Here is a 23,096-nt window from a genome sequence, read left to right on the forward strand (position 1 = left end):
TTTTAAAAAAAGTTCTGGGGGTAGTCCGGTCTCGGTGGATCCCTCAGTAATATTACAAACCTGTACGCAATTAGTGGGCAGGCGCCAAGAAAATTGTGTAACAGGAGATGATCATTGGGAAATTAGAAAATAATTAGTGAAGGTATTTTATTTTTTTCCAAGTACTATTTCTGGTGGCACCTTGTAACTTTACCTGTGCCAAGTGAGGTATTTATGCTTGGGTCAAATGAATTAATAACATATGGAAAGCATTAGGATAGAATTTTCAACAAAAAAATGTGATTTTAATTATAATGTATAAAATGACTTCGTAGTCTCAATCTCTAAGTTATATTGAAACAGTGGGAGTCATGGGGGCTCAGTGGTAAAGCGCTTATCTCTCGTGTGTGGGGTTCCTGGTTTAATCCCCGGCCGGCATGGGTTTTCGCAGGTATTTCCTCCCACATTCTCATTCCACCAAATCTTCCATTATCATTTACTTGCTTTAATGATCCGTCTCCTTTAGCAGCCTAATACTGCATTCTGTTAGTCCTTTGATAGTTCATATTTGGATACCAACATGAAATTTTGCACAAGAAATTAAATAAAATGAAATTCTTGAGTTTTACGTCCCACGTTTATGCCGGTTAGGCTAAAGGAGACGGTAATGAATGAAATGGTGGAATGAAGAAAGTGGGAGGAAACGGGAAAACCCCGAGGAAACCCACGCACACGGTGTTTGTCCACCACAAAGTTGACTTGGCGGGAGCAGGGTTTGAACCCGGGACCCCAAGCACCAGAGGTGAACTCTCTACCACTAAGCCAGCGTGGCCCCGTATTTTGTACAATATGTCTGTAACTTGTTCTTGGTCAAAAATCGTCGAGACACAACTCGTACCCTCCTCCGAGCAGAGGAGGGAGGAGGGAAATAACCTTAGGTGCGCAAAGATTCCATATTAAGAGGCCGCATCACGGCAAAATTAAAATACCGCGAATTTTACAGTAATTATGTCATATCTTCAAATAGATAAAAGATAATCAAAAAGTGGAACAAGATCGCCCTAGACAATATTATTTTGCATGAGATACCGTTATCGCGACTCACTTACGAGGGGGGACCCAAAAAAACGGGAAATTCGTCGTAACTTCTTTATTTCTCAATATTTTTACACCAAACTTTCATCACCTTCAAAGTATTGTCCATGGACCGCAACACATTTCTGCAAACGATCCTTCCATTGTTCAAAACAGTTTTGAAAATCACTTATCGGGATCTTCTTTATGACCTCCAGCGATTTTTGTTTTACCTCCTCCATAGTGGCAAAACCTCCTCCACTGGCTTGATTGCTGCTTTGATTCGGGGTCATAGCCATAGCACCACGATTCATCATCAGTAATCACCTTGGCAAAAAAGTCAGGGTCCTCTTTGAGATGATTTTGAATTTCAACACATGCCTCAAGTCGACGCTCCTTTTGCTCGTCTGTGTGAAGGCGAGGGACAAATTTGGCTGCAACCCTTCTCATGTGCAAATCTTCTGATAAAATCCTCTGAATTGAACTCCACGATATTTCAGACATCTCACAGAGTTGATTAATGGTTCGGCGACGGTCTTCACGAACGAGGGCATTGATTTTTTCGACGTTTTCGTCAGTTCTTGCAGTTGAGGGGCGTTCTGAACGGAGTTGGTCTTCAATTGACAGTTCTCCATTTTTAAAACGTGAAAACCACTCGTATACTCTGGTTTTACTTAGGGCAGCATCTCCATAAGCAGTCTTCAGCATTACAGTAGTTTCCGCGGCCGATTTCCCCAACAGGAAACCAAATTTCACAGCCGCCTCGATAATCTGCCATCACGTTTTCGCCGAACTGGAAAAAGTTGGTTTACTAAACAAACTCTCAAGAGCGAACCGATGCACTCACAGCGACACAACTTCGCACACTGACGCAGGTGACGTGATCGTAACGGACAATTGGTACAACAATGGGTTCCCCCACTCTCCCTCCCCCCTGCAGCACAATTCCCGTTTTTTTTGGGTCCCCTCTCGTATCTGCTTTCGATTTCCAGCCATTTAGAAAATCGGCAATTATTTTCGCGTTTCTAAATGGCTGCAGACAGAAAGCTACTAGGTGACTCGTGATAAGGGTACCTCATACAAAATAATATTGTTTAGGGCGATCTTGTTCCACATTTTTGATTATCTTTTTAGGTTTGAAAATATCACAAAATAACTGTAAAATTAGTGGTATTTTAATTTCACAGTGATAAGGCCTCTTAAAGCATACTTTTTTCGGACGACATAACTACCCATCTAGTTATGATATAGACCCCTAAGGATGACTGCGTCGTTAACATTTTTGTGAAGAAACTACCGTCTGGTATACATTTTATCCCCCTCGAATACCCCACAAGGGGAGGAAGGGGAAGGATTTGGAATTTTCAAAATTTCCCCCTCCTCCGCTGGTAAGGGAAAGGGAAAAATCCCCAAAGAGATTTACAAGCCTAGTTAGGGGCCCAAATTCTAGATAATCAGTGAAATAACCGATTTTGCAATTATCTTAGCATTTCCGCCAGTTTAGGAAGGGGTGGGGCAGCATTTATTTCTTAACGCCATGTTCGTCAACGCCACACAGTTAAGAAAACATAGTTTTTTAAGTATTTTTGTTGATGTTGAAGCTTTCACAGATTTTTATGGAATGTATCTTACTTCGCAATAAAAATGCATTTGCAGTGTACTGTTCTCTATTTATAACTCGTAATTAAAATTATTGACAGTAATTAGACAAAGAAAATATATTTTAACATCTTTACCGTTACAAAGTTAAGAGAACAGGTTTATTGTACAGTCCGCAGCAAAAAACCTGCAACATGAGCATGTAAGTTTATTGTGAAACGACGAAATCCTTTGCTCCAAAACAAGTGTGCAGGGGAGGACACCGAGGTTTCTCCTGGCGTGATTCGTGCCACTTAGACGTTATGTTGATTCCCTGCGCTGTTAGGCGTAGTTTCACAATAAACTTACATGTTCATGTTGCAGTTTTTTTTTTTTTTTTTTTTTTTTGCTGCGGACTATACGTTAAAATATGAAAGAAAATAGTCTTGTTTGTTTATCTCCACTTCAGAGATTTCAAATGTTAGATTCACTACTAGCATTCGTTTCAGAGAATTACTTTTCTTATGGCATGCACTATTTTGTTCTTTTTAATTTATCATATTATGCCGATATTTTATTTCTAAATATATTTCGATAATTAAAAAACTAAAACCTTTAAAAACAAACGCAAAATAGAACTAAGTAATCACTTTACACACTGGAAAAAAAAGTTATTGTTGCTATTTCCATCAGGGTATGCCACTAAAATCTAAAATAATATTTTAGCCCCTCCCCCTTCCAAAAACTAGTTGACACTAATGGTAACATCATGGGCGGCGATTAGGGTGGCAAGAGGGGGCAGTTGCCCCCCACTTTTTTTAAGTGACCCCTTAACTCTTTTAAATCATATAATCTATTTGTCTGTGATAGGCTAGAATCTTCATTATTCGATTTAAAAAGTACCAAAAAAAGCTTTCTACTTCTGTTTCTTTCTCAAGACTGGAAGCATTGTAGAACACGTTACATATGCTTTCACGCCTTTCTGCGTCGAGATGTAGTGTGATTACGTCAAAACTTAAAAAAACATTTTTTGTTATGACTTTTTTATTACTTTTTGCAGGGCTTAATTTTGCACCTAGAAGATTGAAATTTTGCACACGCATTCAGTGCACCTCTTAATATTTTCCACATTCTTTTCAGATTTCTGCGATAAAACGGGGTGGTCCAGAGGGGCAAAAAGGTAAAAAAGTTATTTAACAAAGATCCCTTTTTTCGTGATTTTCCCACCTGAGATACATGATGGAGACAAGTGAGTGGTACCGTTTGAAAGAATGTTCTGTTCTAAAAAGAATGATGTACGAAACATGATCCTAGTATAAATAGGGATGTCTCAGGGAATTTTTACCTGAGATCTTTTTTTTATACGAAAATCTGGAGTATTATAGAGATATAATTTTTGCGGGCTTACTTTTCTACCTAGAAGATTGAAATTTTGCACACACATTTAGTACACCCTTTAGTATTTTTCAGATTTGTTTTAGATCTCTGCGTTAAAATAAGGGTGTAGAGAGGGGCAAAAAAGTACAAAGAAGAAATATTTTTTAAACAAATAATCCATTTTTTCATGATTTTCCAACCTCAGGTACAAGATGGAGACATGTGAGTGGTACCGTTTGAAAGTATGTTCTATTCTGAAGGGAATGATGTACGTACAATGATCCTAGGATAAATAGGTATGTCTCAGGAAAATTTTGTATTACAACTGGGCCATCTGGGGCATTGTGGGAATGTTCTTAGCTCATTGGTAAACATTTTCTCGCACTTAGTTTTCAAGATAGAAGCTTGTCTTTTTTATACACATTTAGTACACTCCTCTCTTATTTTTCAGTTGATTTTGAGATTTGTGCGTTAACATAGTGGGTTCAGAGGCGATCAAAGTTTAAAAAAAATCAGAAAAATTCATGTTTCCCTCAAAATTTCCCGCCTTAGGGACATGATAGGAAAACGTAAATGAAACCGTTTGAAAAGTTGTTCTATTCTGAAGAGAATGAGATACTAACCATGATCCTAGGATAAATAGGGATGATGCTGTAGCTGATTGACTGAATTTACCTTTAAAAAGCCATAATCTAAACTGGTTAATGTATATAGTTTAATTTGGAAATGGAAAGTTTTTGCATATATTACTGGTTCATAGAAAAAGTTGTACCATATAATATTTGTCGTTGCGTAAGTGGGTATGGGTTATTTGTCTCCCCGTGGAGTTAAGACAGCTACTGGAATTGCGTTTTAATTGCAATTCAAAGGAATTAATATTACAATTGTATCGTAGCACATGCTTGTAGTATTTACTGTCTTTCATTTTCTAAAAGTAATGACACATTTAATGGCAAGTGTGGAACTAAAAATGTAAGTTGTTTATTAATCCTCAATTTCAATATAACTTCTACAAAACAAGCCTCATTATTCATTAGTATGATTAATATTATCCTTTCTATTTATTTGTTTTGCAAATATGTTATTAAGTAATCTGATCACACAATTTTACAGACAGAATTTAATGATGTTCATGAGCAAGGAATCAAGGGTTAGTACCTAATGCGCGTTGCTCTTGTCACTTTACTTAATTAAATATGAAACACGATATACGACATTTTAACTGAAAAATATAGTATCCTATTAGTTATACAACCTTTCGTCAGTCAAAGTGTTAGAAACAACCAGGAAAACTAACATTGATATACAAATATTCAGATCATATCTTGCTCCCCACTTTTAACGTCCAATCGCCGCCACTGGGTAACATTTAGAGTTATCACTGCTGGCTGTAGAGATATTTCAAACAGTAAACCGAACTGTTCAAGTATATGAATTTATTCTGCGCATTGTCCATCGCAGTAACACAGTGAAATCAGGGTTGTTGGAATTTTTCCCAGCCCAAAATTCCCCAGTGGATTTTATTGGGTAAAAACCCACAATAACCCCTCCCCCCCAAAAAAGCCCACCTCAAAAAATACACTTCAAAACTTGGATTGAAGTAATGATCGTAATATGGTTATAATCACTTTTTTAAAAAATCGTACTACTTAATGTAGCTATGCCTAGTTTCAAAATTGGCTTAAAATATGTATTTACAACCAGAACAGAACACCATTGAAAACAAACAAAAAAAAGTTTTGTGAATCATTCATAATGAATTTTATTTGCGCTCAATCAAATTCACTGTTCAACTATAATCTATTGCAGTGTTTCTCAAAGTGTGGATCTCGACCCACTGGTGGGTCGATGGTCGTTTTTTGGTGGCTCGCGATAAGTTTTCCTTTTAATTATGAAAATTTTATTTTGATACAGAAACTTTTGTTGGTTTTATTCAGAAAACGAAAATTGGAGGTGTTTGTTAATGAGGTGTAGAGTGCGTTTTTACTCAGAGCCCTGTGTACCCTTGTTGTACAGTCAGTAGAGATGCTGGATTAGAGTAGAAAAAGAGTGGGTGATTCAAAATCTGTCACGGGTTAGTAGGGCTTTGCATCGGGAGTAGTGCCAACTCTGTGAGACCTTTCTATGTACATGTGTACAATTTAACACTTTTTGCACATGTGTACAATTTCATATAACAGATACATTTATTGAGAAAGAAATTTACATTACACTTGCTCGATCGTCACCGACTGGCGTTCTTGTACCGACAAGACCACTATATTCGTAAATTTACATTACAATTTAGTTTTAAAATGAGATATTTACGACAGACATAAAAGAAACCAACTAAATTTTGATTTATTAAAATTTAAGCATCGAGCTCTACCTTGTTTTCGCTCGGAGTGTTAATAAATAAATAACATGTTAATCACTCATACGAACTATTATTGAACTAACTTGAATTAGAGATATGATTTACAAAATTTAAATTCACAACCATTACGTAGAGTGTCAATGTGTATTTGAATAAAAGTAGGTGGGCCACAAAATTCTTTTTATTGTTTAATGTGGGTTGCGATAACAACAAGTTTGAGAACCACTGATCTATTATATAAAAATGAAAATAATTTTGTTTCTGCGCGCAACACGGGAAAACGGTTAAACCGTTTAGAATGAATTTCTGGATTCAGCTATCACGTACTTCGTACTAGGTGCAGGGCCGTGCCGTGGAAAATCAGCGCCCGGGGCGAGAGTATACGACGGCGCACCCATACATATATTCCAAACAATTTTCATATCTTTTTTCCTTTTTTTCTCCCGAATTTTTCGCCCACTTACTTCGGCGCCCGGGGCCGTCGCCCCGCTCGCCCCCCCATGGCACGGCCCTGACTAGGTGTTTAATCAAGTTACTTTGATTAAAATGTGTGTTATATGGGCGGAGCTAATAGTCAAAATATATGCGAAAATGTTAGTATCTCACGATTCTGTCAAATTAGGAAGATGACATTTTTTATGTAAACTTCCCACTAAAAGTAAGTGGACCTGTGTCCCAGTACTTTTAAGAATCAATTTAAGCGGGGAAGGGAAGCATTTCCTATAGTTTGAAAGAGATTTTACCTGTTGTTTCTGATCGCATCAAACGGGAAAAAGATTAAGCAGTTTGAAATGAATTTTTGAACATACAGTAGTTAGTACCTACCTTGAGCTGGGATTTTGATATTACTTTGATTCAAGGGCGCATCATTGAAGAAGGAGTAGAGGAAGTTCAAAATTCATGTAAATTCATGTAAAATACAATTTGTCATGAGCTCGCCAAGTTAGGAAGATTAAATTCGGTATATAAACTTTTCATTTAAAATAACCTGTCATGTGTTGCAATGTTTTTGAAAATTTTCGTTTTAAGGAAGAGGGGGTGATTTTCTATAATTCCTTTGTTCACATTGAAAGCAATGTTGTCTGTTGTTTGTTTGTGCATCACGGGAAAATGGTTGAACAGTTGGAAATGAATTTTAGTACATAGTTCATTATTATTAATAGTTTATTGTTTTACTTTGACTGTTTTTGAAAATTTCAATTTTAAGGAAAGAAAGACGATGTTTTCTATAATTTCTTTCTTAACAGTTAAGTCGACGATGTCTGTTGTTCGTAATCGCGTCACGGGATATGCTTGAACAGTCTGAAATGAGTTTTAGAAGATATTTAGTACCTACCTCAAACTGGGATATTATTATGTAACTTTCCTTAAAGGGCGTAAGGGAAGGGGAAGGTAACTTTCCTAAGGGAAAAAGGGGTTAAAAATCCATGCCAGAAATATAATATCTTACTACACTTTCATTGATATGCGTATCCTAAGGGGGGGGGGGAGACGAGCCTCAAACATTTTCCTTGAGCCTAATTCTCGGGCACTTCAGCTAGTATGGAATCAAAAGTAATGCGGCTACATTTCCTTTGTTTTGTTACATACTTGGGTATTAATATAAACAGATAAAACGTCTTTCTCCATGTGTCAGTTAATTACAAAAAGAGAACGCTTCACTTGAAAAAGGAAATTACTAAAGACACACCTCTATCTTCTCAACATTAACGGCAATCAGCTCGTGGAACTCCCTAATTCTTCTTGCGCATCTGATGGAGTATGTGAAGCACAGTACAGTTATTGTATACCACAAAATACCTTTAATCGTAAAATATGTTGTAAGAAACCAAATTGGCAACTGAAAATGAGAAAAAAATCCATGTCCAACATTTAAGTTCTTTTTTTTAAAAAAACTTTATTTCTTTTAGAAAAACAACATCCATTCAATAATGTCATTTTTTATCTCTGGCTCCTGGACTTGAGTACTATCCCAGTATTTGCCCCGCGTGTTTTAATTGAAATTCAGGACGGCTGGCTCAGGGATTTGAATCATAAGTGTAAGAGAGGATTTCATTTCTATTCTGTATTACGTAAAACTATCGACCTCATCATTACTCTAGAAAATTGTGTACTTCCTCCTTTCTAGAAATCGAAATATAAGTGAGTGTCAATGTGCAAAGTTTATCCATGAAACGCGTATGGGATTCATGGACTTCTTGTGCATCATTTTTCTTTCTTTTCTGTTATTTCTAAGTTTAGTTCAATGTCTCATGATTGTGTATCACGACTAAGGGAGACTGTGATGATACGAATAATAATGGTGGCATGGCGAAACCAGCCCGAGAAACCCATACACACGATGTTTGTCCACCACAAAACGCACTTGGCGGAAGCTGGAATCGAACTAGGAACCCACACCATACGTGAACTACCGCAGTCTCACATGGGAATTCCATAGTTTCGTGTGTACAGTAGAAAATATATGCTTAAATGGTATATTAAATAGGAATATGACTTTAAGTATAAGTACAAAATTGAATAAAATCCAACATTACCCAATAAAACCTAATTTTGCCCAATAAAACCCACTGGGCAGAGTTGTTTTTAAAAACCCTGGGTTTTTCACAACCCTGAGTGAAATGCAAGGACGGTTGTTTCTCTCACACCTGCAGTTTCTTATACACATTACTTTGCAGTGACACCAGATCAGTTCAGAACATGCTTTCGAAACCCCTGGGACCGTTATCCAGACTCCAGAGTGATTCATACCCACTAGAGGAACTCTTATTTTCCTCCTCAGTTCAGGAAAATGTCCTATAAATATTCTATCAGACCTTGTTTCCATTTTGTACTAAAACACAACAATACACTGAGCAATGCCATGTGATATGTAACAAAACACACAATCACGTAACAGTCTCGACACAATAACTGTGTCTTCATCTGATGATACACACACATCGTCGAGACTGTTACGTGATTGTGTGTTTTGTTACATATTATCACATAGCCTTGCTGAGTGTATTGTTGTGTTTTAGTACATAGAGAAACTCCTTTTTCATCCAAATTAAGTAAATAGTGAAATTTCCATTTCGCGTTGAAGACACTTGTTTCCAAATCATTGTCTGCAGAATCGCACGTTTCACATGTAGTTTTAATTCATTTGCTGTTGGTGTGATATTTTTGATTGATCTGTTTCTTTTCGTGAACAAAATTCTGCGGCATTCATTTACACTTTTGGTGGTGTTTGTGTGTTCAAACATAAGGACCGTAAACCATTCGATCATTTGGTATTCAGTATTTCCATAGAATTTGACAAGTTATTGAAGACTTGGGTGATATCTGGCATTTTCAACCAAACATTCCAAGCCCTGGTCTTTCCAATTCCATTGATACAGTATCACACCTTGTAAATGCATAGAAAAATGGCAATGCATTACGAATGCTATCTGAAAGATTTTCCAAGAAAATGCTGTGGGAAAAATTTCCTGTTCTTGCCACTGCCAAACTCAAACCAAAGATCCTGGAAGCCTTGTGACTTTAACTGCAAAAGAGCAGCGGCAGCAATAACTACTACATCGGAGTCGATTGTAACAAGGACGATATTCTTGTGACCTAACTGAACTGTGAGTTTTTCACATGCAACAGAAGTTTATTATCAGCTTCCTCATGATTGCATAGGACAACACTTTCACTGCTGAATGCTTTAGCGGAGCAAGGAACTCGATGTTCAGCACTTCCTATTAGTATTTTTTTGGTCCTGTTTCAAATCTAGAAATTGCTTTGGCAAGAAGATGAAAAAGTTGCGTTTTGTTGTCATAATCAAGGAGAAATTTATTGTACATCTTTGGAAAAGGTGTTGTAGGCTTCACAAGTATTTTCTGCCAACTACCTCTATTTGATCTGGTGTCTGATTTAAGACTATCTTTCAAGTATCGATCGAAAATAATGTCAAGTCTTCCAAAATTCTGAAGTTGATCTTTTACTGTTCGAAGAAAAACTTTGTCTATGAATTCTTCAAATGTCCTGGATGTAGCAGAATGCAACCAATATATATATAAAGACTGTTCCGTCTACAACACAAGCCGTACAATCTGTCAGGCAATTACGACTACTTTCAACAAATCCAGATTTGATGCAATTCAAAATGTCAGATTTATTGGACTGTTTGCGAAGCTTTTCAAACTCACTAATTGATGGTGGGTAGAAGTGGTTTTCATGCGCAAAAAGTGTAGCAATATCACCATCGCATCCTTGAGTAGCTACATACAGTTTGCAAAATACATTTGCATCTTTTCGTAAGTCCTTCACTTGAAGCACTTTCGCGGACTTGGTTGTTTCACTATAAACAATGTTAAATTGCGTCTTTTTATTGCAGAATACAAAGATAACTTCCCTTCAATAAGCCTTTCCTTTACATACATATTGTAAGAAGTGGTACATTTTTCTTTGGACTCCCGAACTGACTTCTCTGCTTCTTTTAAACATCTGATTTTTTTCACAGCTGTAGAGAGGACATGTTCTTCAAAAGGAATGCCATGCTGTTCAAATGAATTAACAAAACCACTTATATGCTTCTGGAACTTTCTTTCAAAGGAGTTTGTGTTCTCTCTGTGTCTGTGATTCAGTTCATTTGCATATCCATCCTGTGAGTACAGACCTTCAAATTGTTTTAGTGTGGTTTACAGTTGTTTCAGCAACCATCCATTTCAAAACTGCAGATGGAGATTCAAGAACATCTACATCTCGCGCCGTGTGGACTTTGTGGTGGACAAACACCGTGCTCGTGGGTTTTCTCGGGATTCTCCCGTTTCCTCCTACTTTCTACATTCCACCATTTCACTCATCTCTCATCACCGTCTCCTTTAGTCTAACCGGCATAGCCGTGGGACGTAAAACTTAAAGATTTCATTTCATTTCATGAACATCTACTGCACCTGCTACTCCCTTTGTTTCTTTGTTATTTTGCTCATGTAGTTGGTCATCAGATAGTGCAGAAAATTTTCTTTTTTTTAACTTACAAACTTTCCTTTCATAAATTCATCATGAATGTTTGGATGGAGACTTTCCAGCTCATTCAATGTCCTTACAAAAACTGGTACCCACCTTGCATGGCTCAAATGGTCTAATGCAGTGGTTCTCAAAGTGGGGTCCGTGACGCCTAAAATTTGAAATGTGATGTAATAAAATGCACCTCATAACTTTTATGCAAGAGGTATTTTGTAGATTAACAAACTGCAGCTGTTGGCGGTGCGAGTACAAAACAGCAACTATTCATCATTTCCAGTGCTCAAGGACTTAACTGATTCTTCAGGTGAAAAAACTCTGCTGAAATGCACAAAACACTTGTAGGACACTTGAAAGCATTAGCTGCAAGTTTTCGAGAATATTTCCCTGTCCCACAATTGGTAATGGTTGGATTGAAAATCCTTTCACTAATGAAGAAATCCATGGCATATAAGGTATGAATCTCTCTAACACAGAACAAGAACAGCTGTTGGAACTATCTTGCGATACTTCATGTAAAAACGTTTTCAAAGAAAATGAACTTTGTAGGTATTGGTTGCGTGTGCGCTGTAAGTATGAAGAGTTGTCTAAAAAAGCATTGCAACATTTGATGCCTTTCCCTACCACTTACTTATGTGAGAAGATCTTTTGTGCTCTTTGCAGTATTAAAACTTTAAAGTGAAATCATCTTAATGTGGAATCGGACCTAAGATTGATGGTGATAAAATTTATTCCACATTTCAATGCAATTATGGAAAAAGCACAAAAGAATTTCATTCTTTATATTAGTGACCCAACATTTGAGAACATTGTTTATCAAGTGGATTTCCTTCGAAAGGAGAAAAAATACATTGATTTTAAGTCTTGAAACTTACTGTATTTTTAATTGAAATTTCGTTCATTAGGAAAGAATCATGTATCTTTAGAATAAATTTTTATTGTATTATTTTACTTGATCAATTTCTTTTCAGTGTTAATTCTAATTACTATAGCTTTTAATACCACGTGAAATTTTAGATAGCGTTGCAAGGGTGTAAGCAGATCATTTTCCGAATGAACAAGGGGTCCCTGTTATCGGAAAGTTTGAGAACCACTGGTCTAATGCAAACATCCATGGACAAAGTTTCCTAAGAATTGCTTTGTAATTAACAAAGTTTACCTTACGTATATGTATATATATAAACAGGGCCGTGCCGTCGGGGGGACGAGCGGGGCGACGGCCCCGGGAGCCGAAGTGAGGGGGTGAAAATTTGGGAGAAAAAAGGAAAAAATATAGGAAAAATTGCTTGGAATATACTATGTATTGGGGCGCCGCCGTATACTCTCGTCCCGGGCGCTGATTTTCCACGGCACGGCCCTGTATATAAAAATATGAAAAGGAAACAAAATTATAATAAATTCTGATTATATGTTTATATACTAATTATCACAGACAAATGAACAATACCTTATTGGATAAGATAATTAACTGTAGAAAAGGATGCGATGTAGAATGTGCGAATTAAAGGAAATTTTACATGGGGAATGAAGTGTACATACGAGAAAATTAAAAACATTGGGAAAATTCACAACTTATGGGAGACATTCAGTTCTACAGAGGGGGATTTCCCCTTTATAGCCCTGGTAGTTCGCACGCTGGCTAATATAATTGCAATATCGGTTATTTCACTGATTATTTAGAATTTGAGCCCATAAGTAGGCTTATAAACCTCTTTGGGGACTTTCCTCTTTCCCTTACAGCGGAGGAAGGCGAAATTTTGAAAATCCCAAATCCTCCCCCCCTTCCCTTTTGGGAAGGGGTGCATGAAATGTGTACCAGACATTAGCTAGTTTCTTCACAAACAATTAACTTCATAATCGTCCTTATTTCATAACTAGATGAGAAGCCATGTTGTTCAAAAAGTATGCTTTAATATGGAATCTTTGCGCGCCTAATTTAAAGGTCTGCACGGTTTCGGGCCTAAGCCCGACCCGGCCCGCGGGCAGGGCTCGGGCTTACAAAGCATATATCACTTCGAGCCCAGGCCGGGCTCAGGCTTACGAGGAATATATCACTTCAGGCCCAGGCCGGGCTCAGGCTTACAAAGCATATATCACTTCGGGCCCGGGCCGAGCTCAGGCTTACAAAGCATATATCACTTCGGGTCCAGGCCGGGTACAGGCTTACGAGGCATATATCACTTCAGGCCCAGGCCGGGCTCAGGCTTACAAAGCATATATCACTTCGGGCCCGGGCCGAGCTCAGGCTTACAAAACATATATCACTTCGGGTCCAGGCCGGGTACAGGCTTACGAGACATATATCACTTCAGGCTCAGGCCGGACTCAGGCTTACAAAGCATATATCACTTCGGGTCCGGGCCGAGCTCAGGCTTACAAAGCATATATCACTTCGGGTCCAGGCCGGGTACAGGCTTACGAGGCATATATCACTTCAGGCCCAGGCCGGGCTCAGGCTTACAAAGCATATATCACTTCGGGTCCGGGCCGGGCTCGGGCCGTAAATTTTTAAATATACAACCATATTTCTCGGGCCTAACTTTGTAAATATACTGTACAACGATATACAGTATGTTGAACCGTTCTTTCTGGAGAACTTTTAAAACACAACTGCAAAATGAAACCTCTAATTGCTGTAAATAAAGACACACTTTTGCGTTAATTATCAAGTTTCTGTTAATTCGGGTTTATTTCGGGCTGATTTGATTATCACATGACCTCGGGCCGGGCTTGGGCCTATATGCTAAAACATATTTCGAACTCAGGCCGGGCCTTACATTGTATATTCACGGTTCGGGCCGGGCCCCGGGCTAAAAATTCCGACCCGTGCAGACCTCTAGCCTAAGGCTGTTTTCCCCCTCCCTCTCTGCTCGGAGGGGTAGTTGTAAAATGAAATGAAATCTTTGAGTTTTACGTCCCACGGTTATGCCGGTTAGGCTAAAGGAGACGGTGATGATGAGTGATGAATGAAATGGTGGAATGAAAAAATGGGAGGAAACGGGAAAACCCCGAGGAAACCCACGCACACGGTGTTTGTCCACCACAAAATTCACTTGGCGAGGGCTGGGATCGAACTCGGGACCCCAAACAACAGAGGTGAACGCTCTACCACTGAGCCATCGCGGCCCCAGGAAAGGGAGTTGTGTTTCGACGCTTTTTGACGAAGAACAAGTACAGGCTATCTTGTGCAAAATTTCATGCTGGTATCCAAATATGAACGAAAATCTTAAACTAACAGAATGTACTATATTCTAAAGGCCATAAACGTGGGACGTTAAACTAAAAGAAAGATATTGATTGAAACAGCGATATTCAGCAACACCTCGTGTTATTCTCCAGGATTGCTTACGTGAAAAACAACTCGAGCACTCTGCCTAGAAACTTTTTATGCGCCAAATCTTGTCTGGTATTGTAATAGACATTTACATTGTCTACACGAACTACTTGGCTGATAGTTGCTCGTAAGCTTGTCACGCGTTAACAGATTGAAAACCGCTTAAGTAATACGGTATTCAAATGATCAAAGGAAGCGAGAAATTTCAGAAGCATCTCCGGCCGGCATTGAATAGTCGTTGTCGGCAAAGAATTCAACGCTTGACGTAGATAATGATGCTTCCTATACAAGTATTCAAATGTACGGCAAGCGACTTTTATTCCTTAATTTCCTTTCCGCTCTTTTTATTTCACCAAATGCTGCACTCACGGACTTTCTAATAAAGTTTCTTTTTGTTCATGTGCTTATTAATTACTAATTACCATACACTGTTGTTTCGTTCTTTGATTCAGGGTGTCTACTAAAATTTCAAAATGAAATTGCGGGGCCTTTTTCGTGACCTTTTCTTTACCAAATCATAAAAATTTCCTAATATTTTCAAGAGTGCGAATTTGAGTGCGAATTAGGCCGAATTTTCATCCATGCGATAGAAACGTACTTTGCTTGCGATTTGGTAGCGTCTAAAGGCGACAAATCGACATTTTTGATAGTGAACTTTGACGTTTTATAGAACAAAATTTTTCAATCTGTACTTACATCTGTACAGTTAAAAAAAAAAAAATCATGACCCAAAAGCTAAATTTCGTGACTTTTTCGTGACTTTCATGACCGATAGACACCCTGGATTTCCAAAAAGTAGAGAATTTCTTGTTTCCCTCAAGTTCAGAATTTTTCGTGGGGCACACGGTGTGGCTCAATGGTAGAGTGATCACCTCTGGTGCATGGGCTCCCTGTTTCGTTCCCCGCTCAAGTGAGTATCTCCGCAATAGGTATATTAAAAATCCAGCACAACCTTATTACAAACCAGAAATTATAAGGGGGTCGCTGGCAAGAGGATATGATAAAATGGGGGGTCGTGATAGAAATTAGGTTGAGAACCACTGCTCTAATCAAATTAAATCTTTCAGGATTATGCAAGTTACGCTAAGGGAGATGCATGGTTAAAGCAAGTAAATGATAGAAGAATTGGTGGAATGAGAAAGTGGGAGGAAAGGGGAGTATCCCGAGAAAAACCCACGAATACGATGTTGTCTATCACAAACTTACTTCGCCAGGAATCGAACCAAGGACTCCACACACCAGACACACAACAATTGTAGTAACATTTCGTGTGCCTTACCTTCTACGTTATCTCTTTGAAAATGAAATGAAATCATTGAGTTTTACGTCCCACGCTTATGCCGGCTAGCCTAAAGGAGACGATGGTGATGAAAATATCGGAAATGGTGGGATGAAGAAAGTGGGAGGAAAAACGGGACAACCCGGAGATAACCCACGCACAAGGTATTTGTCTACCACAAAGTTCATTTGGCGCGAGCTGGGATCAAACCAAGAACCCCACGCCCCAGAGGTGAACGCTCTACCACTGAGCTACCACGTTATATCTGTATGGATGGTTACACCTTTAGTTGCAGCAACATATTTGGGATGCTTTTTAACTTACTAAGCAAGGATTCGTAAGGTTTCTCTGATCTAATGAAATTGTGTTTATTTAATTCCGACTAACTTCATTGAGGAAGCCAACGTGGAAATAGTTTAACCAAGTTTATAAGTTCCTTAATCCAGTTTCTTTCTCACAGACTAAACAAAAGAACTAACTCAAACAGAGGTTTTAACGGAGCAGAATGGTTTATTGCGTTACACAAACACCAACCGTCCGTGATTCTAATACAATCATTCTAAATGGAATGAAACCGAATGAGGGAAAAGTCAAGATTTTCCTAGTATTTAGAACCCAGAGAAGAAATATTGCATAGTATTGATAATTTATTAGTTTTTATATATGTTATGGTCAGTTCTGGACTAGAACATACAGGGTCCAGGCGGGGATTAATCATGGGTGTCCTGTCATGGGTGCCTTATCATATATATATATATTCGCATAGAATTATGGTGTAACGCTAACTATGCAGGTTCGCTTGCAAAAATAAATTTCAGGTTCCATAAAAATATAGTAAAAAACAGGAACTAAATGAGTTACAATTACTTATGACACATTGCAGTAGATAAAAATGCATGTTAATGCACTTTCTTTCACCTTTTGTTATATTATCTATAGGAGTCATTAATTTATTTAGTAAATAATTATTTACTAAATCTTACTAAATTTACTAAATCTTAATATCTTAATATCATTTTTTAAATCTTAACATAAAAGACAGGAAATTAATTTTCAGGGTTGATGTATTTTTACCTGCTATATGTATTTTAACTATTAACTAGCTGAACCTGCGCTCTCTACACAACGTATCATTCACATATGGGCATGAATCTCCTCGTCATTCCTCACAACATCTGTACATGTCCCTTTACAGTTACAAGTGAAAGACGTCTTGATAAAAATCGGCAAGCAGTACCATTAAGGGGGTATTTTCTCGATTATTTTTTCCAATATCTCGCACTGTTTGCAAGATTTGTGCCTACTTTCGGTTGGAGTTTGTAATTCATATATGATCAGTGTTTTCTTTCTTCTTGCATGTAGTATGTAATAACCAAATACATTACATATATAGAATTAATTATAATGTCAGTGATATATGGTGTTCATCGGGTAAAACACTCCCAACATTAAAGATTCATCTTAGACTGAAGAAATGGTTATCCTTCGTTTTTCATTATCATTTGCCCATGAAACAAACGCCTGAGATATATACCACCCACGTATACAAATATGTGGTGGTGGAATGTATAACTAGTAGGATATGGTGCTTTATTAAAAAATCAACACTTCCAGTGTATTCCTAAAAGTGTAGTAAAGAAATAACGGCCATACTTTTTTAAAATTTCAATTAGAACTGGACAATCTACACAAAATTTGGAATCGACCAGTGAAAACGGCACGTTTCTAGCACTTGTGGTTTTCGAGATATCATTGTCGAAAGGATTGGAGACAAACATATAAACTTTTCTTTGAAGACTAATATATAAACCTAACGTTTTAATATATAAAAATTGGCTTGCCTGGAGTTATTTCTTTTTACATTGACCTCTTCCTAAAAAAAATAGCCTCAAATATGTCCTAGGATATATTTTCTAAGGTATCTTTCCTGAAAATATGAAATCCTTCAGTTTAACGTAGCACGATTATACCCTTTAGGCTAAAGGAGACAGTCATTAAAGCAAATGAATGATGAAAGATTCATTGATGGAATGAGAAAGAGGGAGGAAACGGGAATAACAAGAAAACCCACGGACACGATATTGTCCACCACAAACTTACTTGGTGGCCGGGGATCGAACCAGGGGCAACATGCACCAAAGGTAAACACTCTACCACTAAACAACACTTCCCCTTTTCCCTGAATATACGAACATCCTCGGACCTGGTAGAAGCTCCTAAAATATTCAAGAGTCCGATTTGGGAAAATTACGAGAAAATCCTCGTTCATGAGAAACTGCTTGATTTCATTCGAAAACTTGATTCGTTGTGATTACAATTTTGTCCGAACCATGAATGCATGGTAATCACGGTACTAACAGGATTTTGCTAACTGAATGCCAAAAAGCTTTATTGAGTCACAAATTATTCCAGATATTTCTTGTGAGCTGCTTAATAGTTATAACAAACAAACAAACTAACTCTATGGTCTATGGAACCGGACAGGCCGCGTTCACAAAAGCTCTCCATTGACTTCTGTCCTTACCCAACTGGATCCAGTTTTCACTTTGTATTTCTATTTCTGCGAGATCCATCTTAATATTGTCCTCCCATCTGCGCTTAGGTCTTTCTAATGGTCGTTTAGCGATTGGATTTTGACCTAAAACTTTGAAAGTGTTTCTACTTTCTTCCATTCTGGCTACATGACCTGTCTACCTGAGCCTCCTAGACTTGACGACCCTAACAATGTTGGGTAAACCGTATAACTTATGTAGTTCCTCGTTATGAAGTTTCCGCCATTCCCCATTCCTGTTCCTCTTTGGTCCGAATATTCGTCTCAGCATTTTATTCTCATATACTTTCAGTCTGTGTAGGGTTGCGCACGAGACGAGTCGAGACAGGATTTTCCTGATAAAATTCGAGTCAAGACACGGCTCTCCCAATATAAAAATATACATTTTTCGAATCGAGACATCAGTTTTACAGCACATTTTCGAGACGAGACAGCCACAAATCTTGTCTTGTGCGCATCCCTAAGTCTGTGTCCTTTCCTGAGAGTAAGCGGCCAAGTTTCGCAAGCATACAGCACAACAGGAATGATTATCGTTTTATATATTTTAGGCTTCAAATTTCTCGACAGAATTCGCGAGACAAAAGATTTTGAACTAAATAATAACTTGAATTTCCTGCTTTCAGTCGACATTTGTTTTTCCCGTGGATATAGTTTTGATATGTTAACACTGACCCAAAATATTGCAAAGGTTAATAAAAATTTGAACAAATATATGGAGCGTCATATATAAGCTCTATTTCAGCCATTCAAGCAATATTTCTTTAGGGACTTTATAATTTGATTACATGTGAGAACGGAGATCGAATAATGACAGTTAACAGATGCGTGTGTGAAGCATTGCGTGCACACAAATATAAAATAACTGCGTAACGAAGCTCGTGCATGCATATATGGTTGACTCCTGCTTTTTAAATTTTTGTTTTGTTTGTAATTTTATAGAAGTTGCTTTGCTTCCTGATAAGGTAGATGCGTGCTCATAACTACTATTTACCTGAGAACTTTTACGATAACTTTGATCACGCATGAGTTACGCCCTCGAACTTCAAGTAGCAAGCAGGTGCGCAGATTTTCTTGGATATTCCATAAATGCTTTTCCGGTTTACGCGAATGATTGTCACACCTCAAACTGAACTCTAGGCAAGATTATGCAAAACAGATTGAATTGCTCTCGCTCTTAAAGTGCTTTCAGCAGGTCTCAGAGTCGGGTTTCTCAAGAGACTTTGTAAGCACGGCCTTAGGCGGCGCTTTAAAAGGGACGACATTTTCTTTATTCTTCTTGTTTTCAAAGAATAATATATACATATATACGTTATATTACAGGCCCGCAACCAGCCACAGAGGTTTGCGGGGGGCTATGAATATATTTGGGGGGGGCAAGTGATTAAACATTCTCTTACCAATAGCTAAATTGTTTTTTTTTGTATTAATAATAGCATTTTGTGTTAAGGTCTGGAGGGACCACGAAAAATTTAGGGGGAACAGGCCCCCCAGCCCCCTCTAGTTGCGAGCCTGTTACATTACAGTACAGTTTTAACTTATAGAAGATGGCAATGACCTTTTTCTCAACTGATAGTATGTTTCTTCTTTTCTTTTTTCTTTCTTTTTCTTGAGGAGCCACGTCTTGAATCTATCTAGGCTATAGGCCTATATTAAAATACTAGAAAAAATTATATGTTCGAGATCTCTCCTTTCCAGTCGTTCTTTCAGGAAAAATATTCCCTGGGGGTACACTTAGTATTCCGGGGGGCACTGTTGGTACTATTCTATTTATTATTATATTATAAATGTATTATTTTGGTTTCCTCCGAGAGGGCATTCTCAAAGCTCCGGGGGCACTGCCCGCCAAAAATAGATATCTGGAAGAAACACTGCTCATTTCGACAATGAGATCTCGAAATCCACAAGTGCTAGAAACGTGCCGTTTTCGTTGATCGATTTCAAATTTTGTGTAGATTTGCCAGTTTTCATTCAAAGTAAAAAAAAAAAAAGTCTTTATTTTTCTATTCCACGTTTTATGCGTCGTTTTGACCCTATTAGTAGTCCTATAATATTGTCACTAGGACGTTATAAGGTTGATACCCTTGTGAAAGGCAACCAGTAGAGGAGCTGTGTATAGTGGGTTGATCGACATTTCAGGCGCTTTGCTTTCATCTGAATGACAAAACCTATAGCAAGGTGCAAGCTGGCAGCTTCGGAGGTTTGTGGACCCAGGATGAGGCGTACTAGGATATGAAATTACAAGAAAAAAATATTTGCATTTGGTATCATCTATCACTTATCCAAGTTTGCCACAAACTCCCCTAACATTCTATATATTAAAATACTCCATTTATATATGTTTGTGTATAGCAATTCACTCCCTTTGAGAGTCTTCCTGTCATTTAATTGTGTTCCTAAAGGACCTTCACCCAGATATACTGAGAAATGGGAAGGAGATTCATGCTCATATTAGGACTGTGCGATATATAAATAGCGAAGGTTCAGCTAGTATAAAAATGAAAGTCAATATGTTTGTGGCTTAATAACTCTTGAACTACCCAACTAGGAATGCGCACGAGACAAGATTTATGGCTGTCTCGTCTCGAAAATGTGCGGTAAAAGTGATGTCTCGATTCGAAAAATGTATATTTTTCTATTAGAATAGCCGTGTCTCGACTCGAATTTTGTCAGGAAAATCCTGTCTCGACTCGTCCCCTACACCCTGCGCATCCCTACACCCAACCGATCTCAAATTTTCAACATAGATGGGGTTCGAGGCTGGGAGTGGTGTTATCGTTTCCCTTTGACGATACAACGGAGGGGATGAGAGGGATATAAATATGAAACTTGATGAGGTTCGGGCCTGGGATATTTTTTTTTATCATTTCAATTTGACGGTGCAACTTAGGGGAGGGGGATATATTTAAAAATGGTCGAAAATTACCGATATTAGTGTCAAATTCATAGTTTTCGGAGTCGCTGAGACGAACAGTGATACTTCCGATGCCGTTTAAATTCAAATCCAGCCCCCATTAGTACTTTATGTCCAAAATGAAACGCACTCTCCTAGTGTGAAGAATGGGTATTCTACAGGTACCGGTACTAAGTAACCGTAGTATTTGTAGTAGAGACCTGCACGGCCGTAGAGAAAGTTTTGGAGATTTTCGGCCCGAGCCCAGCCCGGTCCGATGTTTTTTTTAAATTCTTGGCCCAAGCCCGGCCCGGGCCCGATAAATTTTAAAAGTTTCATTTTGTAACATTTTTCACGAGCACAATTCTTCAACGTTTGCCCTTATTCTAATTATCGTTTAACGAAAGTGAATAATTATTAAAGAATTGCAATTAATCGGCCCCAGCCCAGCCCGACCTGGAAAGAAATCAGTGTCGGCCCGCCCAAGCCCGGCCCGTGCAGGTCTCTAATTTGTAGTAGTGACTGTAGTAATTCCAAGCAGTAGTGACAAGTTCGTTCCAACACATTCATAAACTACAGCTAATTCTAAAGTATGCGAATTCACTACGAAGACTCTAAGTAGTATATCTGTAACTTCTACTTGCAATAAAGGGATAAGATCAAAGATTGAATCTGTTCCTCGGACACTAGATCCAGGGGCGTCATTTAGGAAGGGATTGCGTTCCTTTTCAGCACCGAGGTTATATGAAACAAAGCCTTGTGCGTAAAGGATACACAGCAATACTTAGGGATTGCCCAGGAGGCAAGATTAGACAGAATTTACGTGGCGAAACGAGAAGAGATATTCTAATGTGGAAACAGGTATATTTTCCAGCATGAGACATTACTTTCGTGATACCTTGTCGAGAAGAGACAGGCTCCTTTTGTTTCGTAGGCAAATCTTTTCAGGAACTTTCTTCCAGGCTTTATGTTCCACCTGAAATCAAACCCAGGATAACACACAGTTTTGCTACTTAGCCACGAAGATACACTTCTACTCTCGAACGTTATCCGTTAAAAAAAATCACTGATATGTACTTTCGATTTTCAATGCTTTTCTTTCTTTAAGTACAAACTACTCGACAATATGTTAGATATTTGTGCGAAAACAACATATATTGTCATTAATTTTATAAAAAAGTAGTTTTAAGCGATTACTATAACACAAATTGTTGTATTTTGTATGTGCGGATTCAAAATTAATCTACTAGAGTGCTGCCAAAATGTCTTGAGTTGTGGCAAAAAATGCGAACTAAAGCTCACCCTCGACACACCCACGCGTTGAACTAGTAAGGGTTCAGCTGTTGTTAAGTGAGAGATCCTTAGCGAAAGGGAGTGGGAATTCCTTCAGTCGACAGCAGCGCTCGGAACAGAAGACTGGGTGTCAAGTCAATGTGGTATATCTATGGACCTATAAGAACGATTACAACAGGCCTTCTTGACTCTAATGACTATCGGTTTTAATGACCCAAAAAAACAAACGAGGAGAACGGGCCGAACGAACCAAATGGGTCATAAGGGTCAAATGGGCTTAACGGCTCTGAGCTGCGCTTGCATTCGATCGGGTAAAATCGAATGTATCAGGTAACCAGCGGGAGGACGGGTACCTGTTAACCCTAAAACTCCGAGCACTAGTTCATACTGCGGGAT

General features: G+C 38.2%; 1 protein-coding gene across 1 annotated transcript in view; it reads right to left on the reverse strand.

Annotated features, from left to right (window-relative positions):
* The window catches only part of LOC145669499 (polyunsaturated fatty acid 5-lipoxygenase-like), a 134,222-nt gene that overhangs the window by 61,870 nt on the left and 49,256 nt on the right, over positions 1-23,096 (reverse strand). The window lies entirely within an intron of this gene.

Source organism: Thermobia domestica, chromosome 14 (genome assembly GCF_964235325.1).
Source record: "Thermobia domestica chromosome 14, izTheDome1.hap1.1, whole genome shotgun sequence".
In the NCBI taxonomy this organism is placed as follows: Eukaryota; Metazoa; Arthropoda; class Insecta; order Zygentoma; family Lepismatidae; genus Thermobia; species Thermobia domestica.